The 12,660-nt window shown below is 43.6% G+C and overlaps 1 protein-coding gene across 1 annotated transcript in view; it reads right to left on the bottom strand.

Annotated features, from left to right (window-relative positions):
• Nucleotides 1–12,660, bottom strand: part of ITGA9 (integrin subunit alpha 9) — a gene marked incomplete at its 3' end in the record, with an annotated part of 153,788 nt that overhangs the window by 107,545 nt on the left and 33,583 nt on the right. The window lies entirely within an intron of this gene.

Below are 12,660 nucleotides of genomic sequence, written 5' to 3'. Positions count from 1 at the left end.
AGAGGATCGCCGGAGCCCGGCAGGTCGAGGCTGCGGTGGCCGGGAGCGGCCACTGCACTCCAGTCTGGGCGACAGAGTGAGACTCCAACTCAAAATTAAAAAATAAAAAAATAAAAATAAGCTCTTCTGCTCCACCATTCCTTCAGTCCCCAACACTCCCACCCAACAAATGGGGACATTGTGTTGCTACAGTCCTCATTTCAAGCTGGCAAGGAAGAGAGGAAGAACACTTCTGAGGAATGTTTAGCGTGTCCCAGGCACTGTGTTTGCTGTCTCCATTCACATCATTTCATTGATCCTTCATCATCCCTGGGAACACATTATCCCCATTTGTGAACAGGTAAGAATTCTGAGGTTCAGAGAGATGGAGTGAATTGCCTAAGGTCACACAGCTAGTAAATGGCAAAGTCAGAATTCTACCCGAGCTTGAACTGGAAACACATTCTTTCACCTCTGTGGCCTATCAAAAGGTTTGCAAAATGACCCAGGGAAGTGACTGGCTGTCTGAAATTATTTCATGAGTAGACAAAGAGGTGGAGAGACGTTCAAAGTGACTCAAATTAATCACGTGTGAAGATGACATTGTCGGACACCATCTCACAGGCTATGCCTGTGCACCCTTAGGCCAGGACTTCCCAGCAAATAACCCAGTGACCCCTGCACCAACCCCTGGGCTCTTAGCAAGTCTCTGGTACCATTAAAAGCAAGATGATTATTTTTGAAACACAAAATAAATAATACAAAGGAACAATGAAACTATGATTGCAACACAGTGCCACTTCCTGCAGCTCAGAGTGTCTACTCCAGACCAAGGGGGAAAGAGCCCTGGGGGAATACACAGGATAATTCAGTTTCTAACAACACTCACCACAGAGCCTAGTAACATTTTCCAGTAAGTGGTCATTAACCGACTGCTAAATTACAACAGAATGTCAATTGAGTTACTCCTCTTCCACTCAAGGCGAAATCAGTTCCTCCCATCTTGTCCTGTTATTATAAGGAAGATTCCTAGGCCTGTCAGAAAGCAACCCAGCGACAAAAACAGAATTTGCTTGTTCCCTGTAAAACCTTGCACTAGGGCTGGGAGTGAGACTTTTGCAAAGTAATGAACAAATCCTGAATTGAATTGCATAATGGCAAGAAATACTACAAGCTGATAATAAATCCTACATCAAATATCACAATAGCAAAAAGATTCAAAATGTCCCAACCTAAACAAACAGTTTCGTATTAAATCCAAAAAGTCTGGCAAAAAGCACATCCACCCCGCTGACTCTGCAGGCAAAACAACCAATTGTGACTCTTAAAAAAAGTGAAACATACAAAGAAAATTCAGATCCCAAGAGCTGAACGAAACTATAGTGCAGGGCACACCAGCTCTATCTCATATAAGAATTATGTGGGAATCTTTCATCTTTTAAGGCAGCTTCAAGGTCTCTTTGTGATAAGGACACAAAAAAAAGGTAGACACAAGAACTTCAGGGCCCTCCTCAGCCTCTTCTCTAAACTGTGCTGGGAGTAAGATCCAGGGTCTCTGAGGTGGTCACAGCCTTCTTGGGAGCTGGGAGTGCCCCACTCCTGGTGCAGGCTAAAGGCCGACAAGGAGAATCCCTTCACGGCATCCCTGCCTCAGCCAGCATGAGGCACCATTTCGAGGCCAGTGTTTGCCTCCTCACATTGGGAATGCCTCATCAGAGGTCTGAGGCACACACAGAAGCTTGATGTTTCTGAAACCCTGAAATCCAACCTGTCTTCTCAGGATGCTCTAGGGCAAGGAATCAAACCACATGGGGTCCCTGACTGGTTCCGATGATCCACAAGACCCCATTAGAGAGGGGGTCAGGCTCCAGCCCCCTAGACACTTCTGTGATTCTGTATTTAACCCCCTCAAATGGAATGGGATCCAGTCCTAATCCACATACTTTGGAGGGCAGCCATGGGGCATGGCAACGCTAATCTGGGAAGGCCCAACTATTACTACTAGATTAGACAGTTTCACATTTCAGTCTTTCAGACCACCTCCTCCCATGTATTTCCATCCAGGTGACCCTGTGGATAAAGGTTAAATGATACTCTCTTCTCATCACAAAGTCATTCAATGCAAAGATAAGTTTATTCCTTTCAGCATCCCCGACATCAGCCTGGCACCTTACTGATGGTGTGTCACAGGCCCATGTACAGGCATGCGGCTCCGTGCAAAGATCTGAGAAACAGGCACAGTCCTGAACTCCCCAGCCTGCTCCCGTGTGGACTTTTGTCCCCCCTTCCAGCCCTGCCCTTTTCTCTTCTGACCTGTCAGGCTCCCTGACCTCCATCACAGCCCTGCCTGAAGAGGAGTCATGTTCCAGGTACCTGGAATCTAGACCTGGTGCTGCCACTAAGCCCAGAGGCCAAAGGATGGTGGTAGGGGTGATGAGAGTGAGACAAGGACTCACAGAATAAACTATTCTGGGCTTTCCTAACCTAAGATGGGCTAATTCTACCTTAAGCAAATCTATCTCCTCTTGAGCCTCAGGAGAAGCTGGACAGAGCATTCCGATGCAGTTCTTCAATCCCTGTCCAGCCCCAGCATGACCCTTCATGGCCTGTCCTTGAGACCTGAGAAGAGTCACTCAGCCACAGGTGGGGCAGCCCACCCCAGGAGGCCCAGGCCTGTGAGGCTGTGGGAACATGAAGTCGCTATGCCTGTGTTCAAGTCCTGCCCTCCTTAGGCAAAGCACTCTTCTTCCAGAAGTCAAATCCTCTGAAGAACTGATGGAAGTAGGCTTCACAGAAACATTTCAATGCTATTTCTGATCAACCACCTCTTGAGATGCAGAACCACTATATGAGCCATGGCAGCCTGAAACCCAGGTTTTTTGCCTAACCAATCTGCTCCTCTTTATCAAAAAAAAAAAAAAAAAAACGGCCAGCACACTGTGTTGGCCTAGTGGCTATTCACTAATCCTGATTACGTGAGAAAGGATCTAAGACAGTACTTTGTAAAGTGAACATGATACAGAGGATAAACTGACACGTCAGGGTGCTGCTGTGACCCTCAAGCCCTGGCTTTAGGTGCTTTCCCAAGAGACACTGATCAGACACACCAGACACTGAGCCACAAGCATACTTCCATGGTTTTCACTCTCTTGAGTGCTACTTCTGTGAGACACCACTATTATTTTAAACTGATTCCTTCTTAAATAAAAAAAAGGGGAGCCATTGAGGTTTCTCCCCAATCCATCTTCCAAATGTCCATCTACAGGCCTCTCTTCCCTACAAGGTTCATACAGAGGGTTATTCTAGCATATTCAAAACAACTTGATTAAAAATCAAACTTTATTTTGCTTGCCTAGACCAGAGGCAGCCAGGCAGCCTGTACCACAAAGCTATGGGAAGGGAGGTAGGTGCAGAAAGAGACAGGGGGTTGCCCTGTACATAGCATCCCTAGGACGGCTGGGTCACATACCCTCCCTCCATTGAAAAGTGCAGGAAGTGCAGGGCAGAGGGACTCAGGAGGGGGTGGGGGTGACCTCCAGTCTCCCGTTCCCAGGAAGAACTTTTCCTGCCCAAACACAAAGGCCGGGGCCCCAGCCAGCCATTGGCTGCTTCTGGGCACGTCCACTCAGTCTGCAAATGCCGCCAAGGATGTGGCCCTGCAAAGGTCTATGGTATGCTAGCTCTCTCTCTGCTATGGAACAAAATACTTATCCACCTCCAAGAAGCAGCAGTCTCTGCATGATAGCAGCTCGCAGACACTGTAACAAACCTAACTCTAAAATTTGGGGAAGCTGAATCGGAGACACAAAAGATGGGGTGGAACAAAAGACCTAGAAATCACTTGCAGGAGCTGGAACTGAGTTGGAGAACTCTTCCTACCACGAATGGGTTTGAATTACTTGGGCTTCATTACACACTTTTATTCATTACGTCCTATGGCTCCCCTATTCTAAAAATGGTAGTATTTTCCTTGGTTTAGCTGCTGGTTTTATTAAACCCTGTCTAAACAGAAGGCAATTCAGAGAGGAAAAAAATACTGGTTTCCAAATGTTCACAATCTGCAATTCAATGCATGGAGCCTATACTAATGAATTTTAATTCATTCAAGACCACTGATAGGGTGGGGTTACTTCCTGTACCTTTTCCAAAGCACTGGGATAAAAACCATCCCATGAAATAAGCAAGATGTACATACAGTGTAGCATATATTTTTCCTGATAATGTCTCTTCCTATTACCCATTTGAGAAAGCTTGGTCTTTTAAAGTTAGTCTTTTTAACACATCAATTTTAAAATTATTTTTCCACAGTTCCTTAGCTTGGCTATGAAATAAAATATCACGAGGAAAAAACAGCTTTCCAGTCTTAAATTACCTCTAAATTTTCATGCAAATCAAAACCACAATGAGATATCACCTAACTCCATTGGGGATGGCCATCATTAATAACAAAAAACAACAGACGCTAGAGAAGATACAAAGAAAAGGGAACACTTCTACACTGCTGTTGCGAGCATAAATTAGTACAACCTCTGTGGAAAACCGTGTGGCAATTTCTAAAAGATCTAAAAATTGACCTTCCATATGACCCAGCAATCCCCCTTCAGGGAATATCCCTGAGGAACTCAAATCATTCTACAAAAAAGATACCTGAACATGCAATGTTTATTGCAGCACTATTCACAATAGCAAAAACATGGAACCAACCATGCTGCCCATCAAAAGTGGAACGGATTTTTTAAAATGTAGTACATATACACAATGGAATATTATACAGCCATAAAGAAGAACAAAATTATGGACTTCACAGCAACTTTGATGGATTTAGAGTCTATAATACTTAGTGATCTATCACACAAACAAAGAACTGAGTGCCACGTGTTCCCAATCATAAGTGGATCCTGAACATTTATCATAATACTACAAGAAAGGGATTGGCAGTAGCTGGACACTGCAGGGTGGGGGAGTGGCACATAACATCAGTAGGAGTACCTGATCCCAAACTAGGCAAAGTGTGGATCAATGGGAGAACCAAACTTCACCTGTTTGATGACCATTATGTCTAATCCTGAATTGTACGCCACATCTTTAAAATAAAAAAAGCACTGAGAATATAACATGAAAAAAATACCAAAAACAATTATCTCTAAATTTCACCAGGGAGTGACAAATCTAAGTAACTGATAGTTTCACAACAGCCTAGAAAGCAATGCACTTGGGCAACAGATCTCTAGGAATGAAAATAGCATTAAATACACAAAAAATGAAGAGAGAACAAAACTACCCTCAGTTTATGAGGAACCACTGCATAAACAAAAAAAGAAAAGGTAATGAACCAAATAGCTAGGCTAAAGAGGAAGGGAGAATATTTCATTAAAATAACTGATGATTAGCCAGGCTCGGTGGCTCAGCCTGTAATCCCACGCCTTTGGGAGGCTGAGGTGAGTGGACTGCCTGAGCCCGCGGGTTCGAGACCCACCTGGGGCAGGCGAGACCTCATCTCTACAATAAATCAAAAATGAGCCGGGCGTGGGTAGCGCGCGCCTGTAGTTCCAGCTACTTGGAAGGCTGAGGCGGAAGAATCGCCAGAGCCCAGCAGGTCGAGGCTGCGGTGGCCGGGAACGGCCACTGCACTCCAGTCTAGGTGACAGAGTGAGACTCCAACTCAAAAAAAACAAAAACAAAAAACTGATGATTAAACTACGGTAAGCATTAAAAGCAAGTTGCATAAAGCCAGAAACTTAGACTTCTAAGTGAGACAAAAATATTTTAAAAAGGAAAAGAGCCAGACCCAGTGGCTTACACCTGTAATACCAGCACTATGGGAGGCTTAGATGGGAGGGCTGCTCTAGCTCAGGAGTCTGAGAACAGCCTGGGCAACACAGTGAGACTTCATCTCTACACACACACAAAAAAAAGCCAGGTGAGGTGACACACACCTGTAGTCCCAGCTACTTGGGAGGCTGAGGCGGAAGGAGGACTTTAGCCCAGGAGGTTGAGGCTGCAGTGAGCTGTGACCATGCCACTGCACTTCAGCCTGGGTGACAGAATGAGACCCTGACTCAAAAAAAAAAAAAGGTGGGGGGAAAAAAACATCTTTAGAGAATGTCTAATAAGTCTATCCATTTTACAGGTGAGGGGGAACAGTATTGCTCAGAGAGAGCAAGTGGTTTATTTAAAGCTACACAGCAAATCGACCTCAGAATTAGGACTAAAGAGCAGAGTTCCTGACTTCCAATCTACTTCTGCCACACCAGGATACTTCATAAAGCACATTTCCAGTGACAACATTCTCATCCTTCATACATCAAAATATTTTCCATCATCAGATGAATGTATAAGTAAGATGGATCTGTGTGTGTGTGTGTATGTATGTGCGTGTGTGTGTGTGTACATACAATGGACTATTACTCAACTTTTAAAAGGAAGGAAATTCTGAAACAGGCTATAAAATAAATACACCTTAAGGATTATACTAAGTGAAACTAGTCAGTCACAAAAGGACACATACTGTATGATTCCACTTATATGAGGTAGCTAAAGTAGTCTAACTCATAGAGACAGAAAGTAGAACGGTGGTTGCCAGGGGCAGGGATAAGCAGAGGATGGGAAGTTATTGTTTCATGGGTTCAGAGTTTTACTTTGGGATGACTTTACTCTGGAGATGATGGTGGTGACGGTCATACAACACTCTGAATATACTTAATAACACTAAGCTGTATGCTTCAAATTTGTTCAGATGGTGAATTTTATATTAGCTATTTTTATAATAATTTTTTAAATTACAAAAAAAAGTTTTGTAATTTTTAAACAGTTCCGTCTACCCAGAACCTAGCTACCCATTTGCCAACTCACCACTTCAGAAGCAGAGGCAAACGCCTCTATAGGCACAGAATACTGAATATATGGATGTTCAACTTACTATAGGTTGTATCATGTTTCAACCCTCAAAAAAAATGACCCTGAACTTAGGACAGTCAAATTTCAGTAAGAACTCCAGCTTAGAACTGAGTAAAATTCAATTCTGCAACCCAAGCTAAAAGATTCATGAAATGACTGATGCTAAAACATGGACAGTCAAACTGCTGTCCAGATATTAAAACCAAATGTTTCAAGTAAAAGGAGACTCCAGACTAGAAAAATCGGCCTCCTAGTTATGTGTTATCAGGCTAAAGGTCCACTGCTATCCTCTATACCTGCTGGAATTTGTCTATAGACTGTGTCAACAATTATAAAACTGTAACTTTAAAAGTTTACAGTGTAGTATCCTAAACTTATGTCATTAATAAAAAAGGAGGCCGGGTTCAGTGGCTCAGCCTATAATCCCAGCACTTTGGGAGGCCGAGGCGAGAGGATTGCCTGAGCCCATGGGTTCAAGATCACCCCAGGCAACTTGGCAAGACCTTGTCTCTACAATAAATCAAAAAAATTAGCCAGGCATGGTAGTGTGCACCTTCCGGCTACTTGGAAGGCTGAGGTGGAAGGATCGCCAGAGCCCAGCAGGCCAATGCTGGGGTGGCCGTGAGCATGCCACTGCACTTCAGCCTGGGCAAAAGAGTGAGACTCTGACACACACACACACACACACACACACACACACACACACACACACACACACACACAAAAGGAGATTTTTCTCTACAATGTGCCACGGTACCCTAGGAACCACAAATAAAACAAAAATCCCGACAGAACAGGTAGCTAAAAAGAAATCTACTACAAACTTAAAAGCCAGCGCGCCCCCCCTCCCCCGCCCAACAAGCCTGTGACCTTCATCAGACCTCCTTAGCCTAGTTTTCTCATCTGTATAATAGGGATTAGAATACTCAACCCAGAATGATAATTATTATTCACCCACTAAGATCATAAATATTAAGTACCTAGCAGAATCCCTGGTACCCTAGAGGCACTCAATAAATGTTAGGTGAATCTGAATCTGTTAGTTTCTCTGAAGAGGGACAAAATCCAAGATACCCATCACATAGATGTACAATTTTAGAAGACAATCATAGAATTTGGACATCTGTAAGGAAAATATTAGAAGACACAGTATAAGTAGTCAACAATTTATGCAATACATGGAAACACATTTAAAGTATAGAATATATTTTTGCCCAAGATAAATATTACTGGCTCCAATTCAAGGCTGGAAATCCCCAGAGAGTCACTATCGGAGACCTCTGGCCCCCATCCTTTCAGCCCTGGCTGTCCCCTTGGGCCACCCCTCCCTTTCTTCCCCTCAAAATACCCCTCCACTTTAACTGACCATAATGCAGAACTGTATCCTCTTTTTTAAAAATTTGCTATATTTACTTAAATGAGATAATGTTTATAAAAACTCCTTGGAAACCACAAAATCCTATGTAAATGTAGAGGTCTTTATTTAATAAAAATTTATGAGGCTTGTTCTTGAATTTGTAAGTGGATCAACTTAGCCTTTTATGGTTCTCTACAAAACAAAACAAAAACAAAACACAACTAAATCCCAATTGCTTTTCATTTATAAATGGCTCTTGATTGAATCTTATCCCCTATGGAACAACAACCTTTAACATTAGGAGGGGGAAAAAATATATCTTCATATTTGAATGAGTGACCTATTGCCTTCCCTTAAAAAAAAAAATCACTGTTCCAAGAAATGTAACAACACATTAGAAACAAAAGGCCAACCATTCCCTGATAATAGAGTGGTACAGAAATCTTTGGAATCAATGGGGCAGTTTTAAAGCACAGTAAAATTTGATAAATTCAGACAGCAAAAATTCCACATTTAAGAACATTTAAACATGGCATGAATGAGTTAAACTTTAGATCATCTACAAAAAGAGGGAAGGAGAGCTTACCAAGCAAATAAATTGTGCAAATATGATCTCTTCAACAGTATTTAAAAGAACAGAACCTTGTCAAGAGCTATTAAAATCATTTTTTCTACCTTCCATTATCTATTCACTAAAGCAGAATCTGTTAGACACCTTCTGAGAACATTTAAGAATGTCATTTTATTACTTGAAAGTTAATTAGGAAATTCACATATTCTAATTGAAAGGTATGGGGGCATTCACTCTGACCTAGGTTAGGCACTTTACATACCTCAAATTCCTCTCACATAGGTATTAATCTCCCCAATTTAGAGAAGCTGGTACTGGGGCTCAAGGACACCAAATCCAAAAGTAGGAACACGTAGGTTCAATCATAGGAATAAGTGATTCTGAAAGTTAGATCGAATATACAATGGCACCCTAATTGCTCCTTGCATTTCTTAATTAGTCTTTTATCTTGAACACTTTTTGCTAATTTTCCATGCCGTTCCCAAATTATTCCATATTCATGAGGTTTTTCTATCACAATAAAAAGATGATTTGTTTACAGCCTCACTCCTGCTAAGATCCAGCCTCTTGCCTCAGTGGGCTCAAGGGCAAAGGATGAAAGAAATCTCTGTACTTGATTTTATCATGTGCCCTGGGTTAACTTTTGGGAGTCCTAAAATATCACAGCTTGGTTAACAGTAACTAACGAAGCCGGGCTCGGTGGCTCAGCCTGTAATCCCGCGCCTTTGGGAGGCTGAGGTGAGTGGATTGCCTGAACCCGCAGGTTCGAGACCCGCCTGGGCAGCGAGATCTCATCTCTACAATAAATCAAAAAATCAGCTGGGCATGGTATCGCATGCCTGTAATTCCGGCTACTTGGAAGGCTGAGGCGGAAGGATCACCGGAGCCCAGCAGGTCGAGGCTGCGGTGGCTGCAAGCGGCCACTGCACTCCAGTCTGGGCGACAGAGTGAGACTCTAACTCAAAAAAAAAAAACAACAACAGTAACTAACGTTTTATAGAGCTTGCTCTTAATTTACAAAAAATTTTCCCCATGTGTCCCCACCAAAGCTTCTCGTTTCTCATGCATTCTGATAAAGCCAAACAACATATAGGAGTAATGATGCTGTTCTTGCACTAAACACAAACTAAATGGACTGAAGGACATGCTCCATGAGTTTACTGTATGCCCTGAATTCATTTTTGTTTCCCATTTCCTCTATATTTCCCGGTTCCAACAGGATATTCTGGCAGCTCTTCCCATCCAACCAGAAACAGGAAGCACCTGAGAAGCCATGAGAAAAATGTCCTTGTGCCAAACCAAAGACCAATTTTTTTAAGAATCCAAAAGCTCAAGACATTTTGGAAAGGTGCCCACACATTTAGAGGGCTTCCTCAACCAAACCAAGCTTCCAACATTCTAAAGAGAGCACAGCTGGCCCTCATGGCAACCCCACAGCAAGGCCACAATTACAGAACAATGGGTGGTCTTGCTGAGCACTTTCACCTGAGTTTTCTCATGAGCGCTTCCCAATAACCCAAAGAGGCAGATACAGGGGAAGTACTCCAGCGTCCACTCCCACTGAGGGGCCAAGTCACTGGTCTGAGGCCACAGAGGCAGGAGTGTGGCAGAGCCCACCTCAACCAAGCTTCCCATGGCCCCTTTCACCATCTTACCACTGGTTTATAGGAATTGCATCCAGAGGCAGTTGTCCCCTCCTCCCCTGTCCTGGGTTCACCACCATGACCAACAGTGGTTTTCCACCACCCCTCTCTCCCATGGCCTCAACAGCCTGCAGACTTTAAGCAGGTTTCAGTTTCTTCTGCTGTAAAATGAAATAACCCTGCCTTAATGCCACCAAGCACCTGGATGCAGTTTGAGCCCATGGGGAGAGGTACCAACAGTTTCCATACTGGCAGGGAATTCTCTCCCCACACAGCCCTCCTGCTTTTAAAATACCATGTTTCCTCTCTCTTTTCCCCTGTAGACAGGGAGCTTCTTGATAGCGGCAACTGTGACACTTGGGTTTTGTCTATCTGGTACCTAACAAGTACGTAAGAGTAAGTGGACTCTATTCCCGGTACAAAGTCGGTCACCCCAAGTGATTAACACACACTTGCTCAGCATGTAGTATATTATCATATAACATGTTATATTATTATATATATGTTTAGTATATAGTATATTAGCATATATATGTATGTGCCAAAGTTCTAAGAACTTAGAAGTATTAATTCAGTCTTCTTCACAACCCCTTGAGGTAGGTAAAGCACAGAGAAGATAAATAACTCCTCTGAGACCACACTACTAATAATGGGAAGTGACCTGAGCTCAGAGCCAGGACTTGAATTCTGGCAGTCTCGGTCCAGAGTCTGTGTTTTAGCCACCATGCTACTTTGTCACTCCATTGTGCGGCATACGAGTAACAGACTGGAAAGAAAATTTCGGGCTTGGACAAACCACACCACCTCTCTGGACCTCACTAAAGATAGGAGGCTGGTCTAGGTGATGTCTGACAGGTCCTGTCAAACTCCATAATCCTTCTGTTGTCCTTAATCACAATGTGATCCCCCATTTGGAATGAAGACCTTGCATCACTGAGTTTTTCCACATTAAGAGAAAATAATGGTTGCCTGAAAAGCCAAAGTAGATTTAGTTTAGACCACAAAACAGGGTGCTGGAGATTCCTAAAGCCAACAGAGCACAGGCAAAAACTCTCTAGCTGTGGCCTGCCTCTCCCCACCCCGACTTCTGTCAGTCCTGTCTTCTAGAGAAGTCTGAGCATTTGCTGCCTCTCTCCTCTTACAGAGCCAAGAACTACAGAAATGTGTTGCTTCATCTCTCATTTTTCTAAGGAACTTCTCTTATACCCCAATACTCCACATGCCAGCCCTACCCCTTACTCCACCCTGGGTCAATGAATGAGTTAGCAGATAAAATTGTATATGCCCATGGGGAAAGAGGATTGGGAAGGGGCATAACCATTGTCCTTACCTCTTCATTGGCTCCATTTGGCCATCATGAAGTCCAAGAACAAACAAAGTAAAGCATGATCTAGGAGGCCTGAGTCCATCCCACAGCCACTGCGGCATGAGAAATCTAGGTTCTGGAGACCAGCCCTATACCAGTCAGCTATTACTGCATTAACAACCACAAAATCTCCATAGCAACAATAATGAACATTTATTACTCCCTGATCCAACTACAGACTATCTGGGGTTAGCTGATCTAGTCAGGGTCTGGCTGCAGGTTCAGTTCAGATCTGTCCTGTGATCAGAGAGCTATGTGGGACATGCTGCACGGCCAGAAGCTGCCAAAGGGGTGAGGAGAAACACTGGATGCCTGGTAAGGTGTCGGCTTGGGCTCACACATTCTCATGTGAATGAAAGCACAAGGAGCAGACTTGAACAGAACCTGCCACCTGGCTGCTGCTGCTCCCATGAGCTTGCACGGCCCTGCCAGGCATCACATCAGAACCACCAGTGGAGAGGAAGGAGAAAACAGGCAGAGCCTGATTTGAGAGCACTGACATCCAAAACAGTCACATTCCCCTCACCTCGTGATTACATCTTTGAGATGGTTCAAACAGTCACCCTTTCTTGTTTTGTGAGGGTTGCTGACTGGCTTTTATTTAATTCTCATTTAAGTTAAAAACTCCAAAGCGCAAACTAGCATAAATTACCATTAACTACCAGGACACAAAATGGTTTGCTGAGTCAAACAAATGTCAAATTCAAAAGCCAGCTCTACCACGTACTGTTTGAGGGACCGTGGGCAATTTACTTGCTGAGTCTCAGCTTCCTCCTCTGCAACAAGAGAATGGCAACACAGAAGCCAGCCCACCCTCTCCCCCGCAACCCTTCCCCATTTCTGTGAT

This window comes from Carlito syrichta, unplaced genomic scaffold (genome assembly GCF_000164805.1).
Source record: "Carlito syrichta isolate Samal-C Ts95f unplaced genomic scaffold, Tarsius_syrichta-2.0.1 Scaffold305170, whole genome shotgun sequence".
Classification (NCBI taxonomy): Eukaryota; Metazoa; Chordata; class Mammalia; order Primates; family Tarsiidae; genus Carlito; species Carlito syrichta.
Note: the sequence above shows the minus strand (reverse complement) of the source record. Positions and strands in the feature narration are given on the sequence as shown.